The sequence below is a fragment of the Papaver somniferum genome, chromosome 4 (genome assembly GCF_003573695.1).
Source record: "Papaver somniferum cultivar HN1 chromosome 4, ASM357369v1, whole genome shotgun sequence".
NCBI lineage: Eukaryota > Viridiplantae > Streptophyta > Magnoliopsida > Ranunculales > Papaveraceae > Papaver > Papaver somniferum.
Window position 1 is genome coordinate 14,921,639 of NC_039361.1, and position 11,229 is coordinate 14,932,867.

The following is an 11,229-nucleotide window of genomic DNA, read 5'->3' on the forward strand; positions in this document are numbered from 1 at the left end:
ATTGATGTGGGCGATAGAACGTGTTTTTCCCGATGCATATCATTATCTTTGCATGTTTCATTTATGGGACAATATGCAAACTAATTGCAAGAATATGATTCAACCACCAAGGAAAACCGTTATGGAGATGATTAAGAAACTCTCGTTGGATAAACAACAAGAAGCCAAAGAGAAATTTGTTGAAGATGACAAAATAGCCGCGGTAAAATGGGTTAGCTTCCGAGAAGAGTGGGACAAGTTGACATTGTCGACCACGGAAGGAATGTATTTTGTAAAGGAGCATATTCTATTTGAAAATTGGGAAAGCTACCCGGAGATGATATCGTATTTGAATAATGAAATATTGGATCCTCACAAGGAAAAATTCGTTAGTGCATGGATAAACAAGCATAAATGTTATGGCAACCAAGTCACAAGCACGGTGGAGTCATCTCACTTTCGATTCAAGAGGAGGCTAAATGGGTGTGATGGTGGTTTTGTTGTGATTTTTCAAGATATGGATGAATACTTTAAGCGTGATCTCGATAGAGTTAATGAGGATTTTGAATTTAATCTATCTAGAAAGGATACTACTTATTTGGATAACCATTGGCTCCGAGGAATTAATCTCTATGTATCGCATTGGGCGATTAAGAAGATTATGAAGGAAGTGAACGCTTTGAAGAAATTTATTCCAAGGGATTGTATTTTTCCCAACATGTCGTCATTGGACCTTCTATGTTAGAATATTATAGCTAAGTACTCACCAAAGGTTATCCCAATCCAAGATATCGATCCTTTTTTGAGACAACTTAGCTTCGATGATCTGTTACCCAATGAAGGTTTTGGAGAAGTTTTTTGCGACACCGAGGCGCACAAAGAACTATTTGAAAAGTATGCTTCATTACATCCGGCTCAAAGAAAACTTTGGTTGTATGAGTTGCGGAAATTCAACCGTCCCCACACATCAAATGATATTCTTGAACCAACCAAGGGGAAGGGTAAGGGTAGGCCTCAATCTCAACAAACAAAGAAAGAACGGAGGGAAGAAGCCAAGAGAGTGGTTCAAGAAATTCCACAATTACCGGCTTCAATCCAAAGAGATCTTTCGGGTTTTGAGAGCTTGAACGCCTTGTATGAGGAGGAGGTCATTAAAGGAAAAGGTAAGACTACAAATAAACGTAAATTAAATGAAATGGAAGAAGGAGTACCAATTCGAGATAGTGAAGTGAAGGTTAAAAGCCCCAAGAAGACGGTTGTTTCATCCCAAGAAGGCTCAACAACAAAAGTTGCATGTGGAGTTCAAATCAAAGAGACGGTTGTTCCATCCCAAGAAGGCTCAAAAACAAATGATGGTAATGAAGTCCAAATAAGAGTTAAAGGAATTGGTGTTAAGAAATTAGAAAGAAATCGAGGTAGTGATGTTAAAGGAAAATCACCAATGTTCGAGCCGTCATAAATCACCCCACAAAGAGTTACTAGTGGTGAGAAAAATACGGTTTATATAGAAGTAGGTCCAATGATATCACCCCCTATAGATGAGGAAGGTAATTACATTCAACCTATGTACACAATATTTAAAAATTATATGCACTTTTTACCACATTTTATCCATGAGTACGTGAACTCCACCGACGATGTTGAGGGCAATGGAAATTGTGGTTACAATGTGTTCGTAGATCAACTTGGACATTTTGAGGATGTGAATGAGTGGGGTGACAAACAAATTACTTATATAAGACAAAATTTTTTGCTTGAACTACGTGGTTTCCCCGAATTCTACAAGCCAATGATGAGATGTGGAAGAGAAGAAACAGAGGCGGCGTTAAATGAAAAGTTCCAAGCATTTGAACGGCGTTTGATGGGAAACATTAGATTGACAAGTGAATATTGGATGGCAATGCAAATATGTGGCTATCTACTCGCCACCTCATTCCATTTTTTTATTCATACTTTCTCCTATGGTAAAGTGCTACATACGCACCAACAAGACGTAGTTTTACCGAAGAAATGTCACCAAGAAGGGTCATCATGGGGTTTGTGTTGATGAACCATTTTATCGGCCTCCAATTGAGAGAAGATTTCCCATTACCTCCATTAAGGATGGGAAACGATGATGATGGCGAAATACCCAAGGGTTGGTGTAATCGGTTCGAGGAAAGGTTTGAATTTTGGAGGGTATTACAATTGTCGAGGGATGTTCAATGTGAACCTGTTATGAGTGACGAAGAGGATGAATAGATATAGTGAAAGGTGGAGAAAAAGATTTTGTATGCTTCATTATGAATAAAATTTGTATTTTGAATTACTCAATTGTGTTTTTTCATTCATTAAACCACATTACAACCATATTACATAAGTAAATGATTAGAACCCTCTACTCGTACGAATATTCAAGAAGTACTTAAGGATGGCGAAATGAGCTTCATAATTCAAATTTGAACCTTTCTATTTTCTCCATTCCTTTTTAGATTGAGCTACGACTTCAACATCCGTTTCACCTCTAAGTCGAAGTTCATTACAAATGCGAAGTAATTCCATAAATTCTCCAACTTGTTTGCATATGAATCCAAATCGAACATTCAAATCCACTCCCTCGCGGTTATTAGTATTAGCGGTCTCGTTACAAACATTTTCATAGATCTTTACCCAATAACTAACACTCACCAAACCACCTTGCCTTCGTTCTTCTCCTCTTGTCGGATAACATAGTATATAGTTTTTGCAAATAGACAAGTCTTCATCCAAAGTGAAGTTGGGTTTAGCCATTTGTAAGATTTTTTAGGAAGAAAATAGATTTAAAAGGTGAGTTTTTGATTTGGGATGAGTGATATATATGGGTAAACTTGAAAAGAAGATGCCTAATGGACATATTATTCAATAACAACCTAAAGTATTCTTCCAAACCGTAGTATTGTCTATTATTTTTCTGGTACACTTACGGTTTTAATTTCAAACCGTAATACTGCCAATAATTTTTTCAGGTAGTTATAAGGTTCGAAATCCAAACCGTAGGTGTGTCAGAAGCAGACTACGGTTTGAAATCCAAAACGTAAGCTTCCCTGAGATTGCATACGGTTTGAAAAGCAAACCGTAGGAACAGTTTGATCTCAAATAAAAACTAAGTTTTGGGTCTAACATACGGTTTGAAAGGAATAATTTGATCTCAGAAAAAAAACTAACTTTTGGGTTTAAATTACGGTTTGAATCCAAACCGTAAGTTCCCCTGAAATTGCCTACGGTTTGGAAAGCAAACCGTACATAAACTCAGGGGAACTTACAGCTTGGATTTCTAAATGTATGTGCACTTTGATATGAAATAACCCAACTTTTGGGTTTAACATACGGTTTGAGTTCCAAACCGTAAGTTCCCCTGAGTTTATGTACAGTTTGGTTTTCAAACCGTAGGAAAGGGGAATTTATGGTTTGGAACTTGAACCGTAGGTTTTTCATTTATGTTACAAAGATATGTCTTTTGAATTCAAAAAGATCCACCACAAAAAGAAACTAACTTGGTCAACTAAAGGTCATTCATTTAAACTAAATTTAAAGTCTTAACACGAGAAATTCATAACCCAACCTAAAAGAAAGAAATTCATAATCCATCATAAAATAAAGAAATTCATAGTCTTAACACGACAAGTTCATAATCCAACCTAAGAGAAAGAAGTTCATAATCCATCATAAAAGAAAGAAATTCAACCTAAGAGAAAGAAGTTCATAATCCATCATAATCCAAAACCCAACCACGAACTTTACTACCTCGACCACCTTGACCACCACGTCTAGCTTTTGGTTAAGCTTGAGTTTCAACATCTTCTTGAAATTCTTCATGAGTATAAGAAGAAGCTTCGCTAGATGAAGACCGGTTTCTCTTGGTACCACTTGGTTCGGCATCGTCACTTGAAGCACTTGAATACGCAAAGAGACCTTCTTTTTAAGGGTTGGGAATGTATTTAATTTGGTTCCGCAGTTTCTTCAATTATGGAACCGTCATCATTTGTTTAGCATTAATGCAACCGGTAATGTCCTTGACAATGACCTTACATCTAGAAGCTTAGTACATATAAAAAGAACATCACAAACTTGTATATAGTTCAAAAACTTGCATTTAAATAAATTCTAAATTTAGTAGCGGAATAACATACCATCATCAAGGCTTGATCCTTCCAATGCTTCACCATCTTCAATAGCTCATTCTGTGTTTTTGGATTAACCTCTTTGTTTTTATACTTTGCCTCTTCTGGATCCATATTAAGCACGTAAGGAACCAAGGAAAGTAATTGTCATCGGCTTCGCTAGTGTTGGGAATTGGTGTTAACTCATCCAATCTAAGTTGGTAGTAGACTGCGGTATAGTTATTCCAACATGCGACCTCTAGTATTGGGCTGAAATTTAGTTTCACTGGAGGATTTGTACAATCTGAAATAGAGAAGTGTTCTTTGTTTATCTCAAAATATTCTTCGGTACTTTCTTCTGTACATACCCAAGTTGACGTAGAACTCTACGAGGATTGTACATCACATATCCTGTAGGATGATACAACGGTCCACTGTAGGTAGACACACTTGAAATTTCGTGTTGGTCAACTCCATCATCATTGAGCATTTGATATGGGTCAACCGCCACCTTGTCCACTGTCATAGCGTCCAAATATTCCCTACTCTTAGCAATGAACGACTTTTTATGCTTCTGTTGAACTCCATAGAAAGGGTATCTCCTTCCAGTAGGGAAACCGTTATGCCATTTTGAATCCTCACTTGGCATCAACGTAGGAAAATGGTCATAAACCCATGACTGCACAAAAGTGAATGATACATACTTGGTTATGCTACCTGGACAGTCGGATTATAAATGAAATTTGAAAATCAGCGAAAATTACATGGACAATCAAAACATTTCCTCCAACTTAAAAGCAATTTCATCTTGTAACTTTACCAAGATTATCAAACAAATAAGAAAGGGTTGCGGTGGCCCATGAATAATGCGGTACCTCGTTATTCATCATATCAAGAGAAAGTGTCTTCAATAATTGGAGATAAGAAGCTTTGACCCGGTTACCCGTAAGATCGGGGAAAATGATGGTGCCAAGACCATACAACAAATAATTAAGCAATAAATGTATGCCTAATGATATCTCCGTCCATCAATCCTTGTTCTTCCTTATTTTTGGATCCTTCAAACATTTCCCTCAAATTCTTCAATTTAATCTTTCTTGCAAGGTTGACTGCTACGTTTGTTTCATTCCTCTTTATTACCCTTTTGTCTCTAGGTTTGGATCCAAGTTACCCTTAACTATCTCGTTCTTGAGATCAAATGATACGGTTTTATTGGTGGTGGCCGCGTTTCCATTATTACTGCATAAACTTTTTGTTTGTATAGTAAAATATTCTTCTACCTCAAACACGAATTTAATGGTGATTTGTTGAAAATTGATCCGCTGCTTTTTTTCTCCAATTGAACAGTGTTCGGGGGTACCTGCAAAAAACCCTCTGATGCTTAAGTTAGCTAGATTTTTCACAAGAGTATTAGTGGAGAAGATTGCATACCTTTTTGGGTTATGAACCCCTCTATTTATATGGTGCGAATTAGGCCCTTAACTTAATTTCGAAATATGAATAAATTGTATTAATTCCCTTGCAAGCCTCCCTGTAGTAATTTCCCTGCATGCCTCCCTGGCATAAATTGTATAACTGGCCCTCCATGCCTCTTGTAATAACTGGTCCTGCATGCCTCCAGGAATGTTCCAGAAACTTCCTTTAGGGTTATGGAACCAAGCCACCATAGAGGGTAATTGACCAAGCCCAAGTAAATAGGTGAAAAAGTCCAAGCTCACGCAGAGGGGTGGAAATATCTTCAAGCCTAAGAAAATGGGTCTGAAATATCTAGCAAGGTTGGCTTGACTCAACTAGCGAGTTGGCTCGCCTGAGTTGACTCGGCTGGGCATACGCATCCATCAGTTCAAAGAAATGGGGTGTAAACATCCAAGGAGTACTCTAATTCGGCACGTCGGAAAGTATGAGATCAAGTCCAACTGTCGTCGGTCAATAATGGCGGCCGCCGGCAAGGTTCGGCGGTTGAGTCGCCGGCCAGTGCCTCCAGGGCTGATCGCCGTCCGGGGAACTCTGCCGGTGAACTGATTTTGCACCGTCGCCGGAGAAGACGCCGTCTCCGGCAATCTGCTGCTGCTAACGACGATGACGTCGTGCAGACGTCATGGACGAAAATACTAACGGCCTGATAACATTGCTAACGTTAACGGAATATTCCTGGTATATGCTGACGGTGTAAGTAACGGTAACGGAATATTCTTATGGTATCAGCATCTGCTGACGTCAGTGCCCAGTCTGTTGCTCACCGTGCTTTTGCTGACGATGTGTCAGTCTCTGGTTGGTCTGGCATTGCTGACGTGTTACGCTGACGTGGCAGTATGTGCTGACATGACAGATACAAGTGTTCACTATGCTGACGTGGCATTCCCAGTGCTGACGTGACGACCACTGGTTGGTCATTTTGCAGACGTGGCATTCCAAGTGCTGACATGGCGGTCACTGGTTGGTCATTTTGCTGACGTGGTGTTCCCAGTACTGACGTGTGGAGGTGACGAGGTAGTGGTGACGTGGCTCTTTCTTGCCTTGACTTGGGTATTTGAAAATGGGCTTCTAAGTATAGTATTTGTGAGGCCTAGTTTTCCATACTTGGCCAACTAGATGAGCATATTAGGCCTAATGAACTATATTTAACTAAAGAGAAGAGCTTTCTAGGCCTAAGTAAGCCCATTTTCAGGTGTGAAATATTAGGGTGCAAACATCACCCCCTCTTAATCCATAATTTGTTATGGGTTAAGAAGTTTGGGTTTCCCAACTCTACTGGCAATTGGGTTTGCATCATTCTGGAGTATTGCATAACTCCCCCCAGGAATGTAATGATTGCGCTGGAGTGTTATATATCTCGCCCCCAAATGGCTGAGGTGATATATTACTCGCCCCCAATATGTAGTGGTGTCATGCTGCTTAATGCTCGCGCAAGGGTGCACTTCCTTGCTTCATTTTGTTTTTATCTCCTATCTTGAAACAAAAGTCGTTTTGCTATATAGACTTTAATTATACACATTTGCTATTTCGAGCCGAGTTTATATCACTTATCTATTTCTCAAAATATGTTTTGTAAGCTTTCTCTTTGGCCAAGTTCATCTTTACTAGTGACGAACGTCATGTTAAGTTTCAATCACTTGAAAATGGATTTGACGAAAAATGGTTTGTGAACAACAACTATATAATGTCCTCTAAGAATGTTTCAATGATTGAAATGAGAGTTTAAATTATATAACCATGGTTGGATATAAGCATTGTGTGGTAAATCATACATGTATAAGTCCTTATTCCTTGAAACAAAGTATGCGTACTTTGCTGCTCAGGAAAACCGGAACTAGAGTCCGCGTACCAGTATGCGTATTGTCGTAGGTTCTCATCCCGAGAATTTCTGCTGGAGTTTGTGACTTATTCCGGGTACTTAAGTCTGCGTACCAGTCCGCGTACTTAAGTTGGTTATTTTCTAAAAACGATTATTCGTGAACTTAAACTTATATAAACTAAGGAATGCAAGTTTGCAAACCGTGTCTATAAAGTTCATGAATCGGTTCGAGTGAATCAAATCGTTTTTGTTTCAATTGTGTCTATTACAAAGATCTAAGCAATTGAACAACTCTCTAACTAGTTCGTTTGAGTCATTTGAACTAGTTGTGGTAAAGAAGAATATGTTGATATGAAAGTGCTCATATGGCTAACCATTTGGTTAACTACTATTGAACCAACTAGATGTACATGTTTGGGTACAGTTGCACAAACCTAGATAAACGTGCATTTCATTTGTGTGTAACAAGCTAAGTTTCGATCTAATGGTTGAAAGATATTAGCTTGAATCTAATCATGTTTTCATCTAACGGTGAATATTGAATGCTTTGTTACTAAGCTAACATTGATTACAAATCCTGTTTTGAAAGACTATATAAGGGAGAACTCTAGCAACTGGGAAACCTAATCCCCACACCTCATGTGTGATACTAGTTGTATTAGCTAGAGTCGATTCTCCTTTAACCTTAGGTTTCTACCGAGACCATGTAGGTTAACGACTTGAAGACTTCATTGGTATTGTGAAGCCAGACCGATACTACTTTTCTTGTAGTTGTGTGATCTGATCTTGATGTTTCTATCGTACTAAGTACAATCGTAAGATTGGATTGAGATTGATTTCTCCGATAGGAAAGATATAAAAGAAGTCACAAACATCTTCGTCTCATCGTTTGTGATTCCACAATATCTTCTCTCGATAGTCGACTAAGATTATTGTGAGGTGATTGATAATACTAGGCTGTTCTTCGGGAATATAAGTCCGGGTTATCAGTTGGTTCATATTCACCTTGATTTATCAAAAGACGGAACAAAAACTCATAGGTATTTCTGTGGGAGACATATTTATCTATTACCGTAGACTTTTCTGTGTGATATAAATTTGTTTATTAAAGTCTTCGACTTTGGGTCGTAGCAACTCTTAGTTGTGGGTGAGATCAACTAAGGGAATCAAGTACGTAGTATCCTGCTGGGATCAGAGACGTAAGGAGCGCGACTGTACCTTGGATCAGTGTGAGATTGATTGGGGTTCAACTACAGTCCAGACCGAAGTTAGTTTGTAGTAGGCTAGTATCTGTAGCGGCTTAATACAGTGTGTTCAATCTGGACTAGGTCCCGGGGTTTTTTTGTATTTGCGGTTTCCTCGTTAACAAAACTTCTGGTGTGTGTGCTATTTCTTTTTGACATTATTTTTTGTTATATAATTCAAATATCGCAGGTTGTGCGTTGAATCAATCAATTGGGAAATCCAACCTTTGGTTGTTGATTGAAATTGATTGATACTTTAACATTTGTCTTTGGTATCGTTCAAGTGATTTCTCTTGTATTCAATTAGACTCGCAGATTTCTATTTGCTTGAGTAAGTATTGAATCGAGAAAGAGAGATATAACTCTTTGATATACTTTTATTAATATTGAGTCTGACTGTCTAGTTGATTCTCTTAAAAGTATATTGGAGTTAGTCCATACAAATTGTTAATCGAAATATTGGTTGTGGTTGTTAGACCCCCGCTTTTTCAGTACGAAGCAATAAATGTTCCCTCTATTTATTAGAACTAGTAATAACACGCACATGAGATACACCTGCCATTCAATATATTCACCTTACAACATCCAAATTGACGTTGAAACATAACGTATCAAGAAGTTATACAAAACAGTTAGTATCCAGAACTCAGAACGAAGGAAAATAATAATACTGCACCATAGATGCTTTTGTATACTGCAGTGCTCGTTAACACTAAAGAAATAAAGAGCAATTTAGAGGTAGCAGAGTCAAGAAAAACTTAAAGAGACATAGAAAAACTAAAAATCAGACATCTTATAGGTAGTTCCTGCCCATGTTGCATTGTTTCACAAAAACTAACCAACGACGCACCGATGCTAAAGATTAACACCTCATGTATAAACACGTGTTGCATTGTTGCACAAAAAATAACCATCGACACATCAATGCTAAAGATTAACACCTCATGTATAAGATCCAAATATGCAAAACAAAAAGAACCAAAATTAGGCATAATAAACGATTGACACTATCTAAAGTTCCGCACTTTGGATGTTAATAAGGGAACTCAATATCCAAAATGCACCTTGTTAATAAGTGTATCAGAACTCATATTGTTGATAAATAAAAAAACAATTTGTTTGTCAAAGACCATATATGTCAAACTTTTCAAAAAAATGCAGAACTCAGGTACAACTTAGTAGATCAAAGTAATATGGATAACTAATATCGTAAAGTTATAACCATAAAGAAACTAAGTATGTCAAAATATAGTTTTAACTCTTCTCTTAAAAACTTTGTCGAACAACTAAAAGGCATACACCTAAAATCTAAATCACAACCAAGAAGGTAACAACCCAGATCAATCCTAAGTAACTAAAATGCATACATTTTAAATTTACAAACCTACTTACATTTATCAATTAACTTTACTAATCGATTTTCTGAGATATAGAGAAGAAGTGGGAAATTTTGTGTGGGCAAGCTTGAAACTAACAAACATCTTATGCTCCCAAAGATGCATAATGCAAAATTGGAAAAATCAGCAAATCCTAGAACAATACAATATGTGACACATTAATCTTTAAAATAGTAAAATGCTAAAACATGTATAGTAAGGAAAATACATGTTCAAGTAATTACTTCAATTTTACTAAGATGGATCTCCAAAATAGGCTTACTATGTAATTATTAAGAACATCTTGGATGGTGAAATTCCATTTACTTCAATAATTTACTTCAAATCCTTGTCCATGGACTGATAGTCATCATTAGTTTACAATACCTTTCTTGGTTCACGATCACAGACTTTTATGGCATGGATACTGGTATGCGTACAAAAAAGTCGATGTCGAACTATAGCTATGCCAGTACGTGTACTTGGTACATGTACTGCGGCTATGAACTTATAACAGTTCTCCCAGTATGTAAACTGGTATATGCATACTGTCACGTATCCAGATTTACAGTAGTTTTATATCTCTCTCATAATCAATTCAAAACATTCCCGAATAACATCAATAACACATATCAAATGATTCCAGTATATTTTCAAACGATTAAATCTTGAATCATAATTAGGTTATAAACAATAAATTGTTTAAAATAAAATTCATCAAGTATGAACAAATGTTTTTAAGCTTAGTCTAATTTTAAGAACGATATTCAAGATAAACATGACTCAAAATTTTTGTTATGCATGTACTGTCTAATTTAGTCATGTGACAATGTATCATAGAAAGAAAGGTGAAAACTTGAGAAATAGGTGGTTCAGTCTTCACTTTCCTTTTCTTGAAGAAGTTCTTCAGGACTCTTGTTGATCTTCGCCTTCAAACTGTAGAACACAGTGATATCCGATACTCAATTACACACTTCTATCCTAATCTGAGACTTGACTAAATGAAATTAGAAATCACGATATAGTTTTGACAATAAGATTGAGATAGCAACACTTGTGAGTTCGACCAAACAATGCTCTAACAAGACATATGGTAGATATTAAATAACGGGGCAACTATTTTTGCTTTCTATGAAGATTTGAAGTCGCCAAGTGAATACGGATCACCATACAGATTTTGATTACTGGTCATATATATATTCTTTTTAAATCCTTTT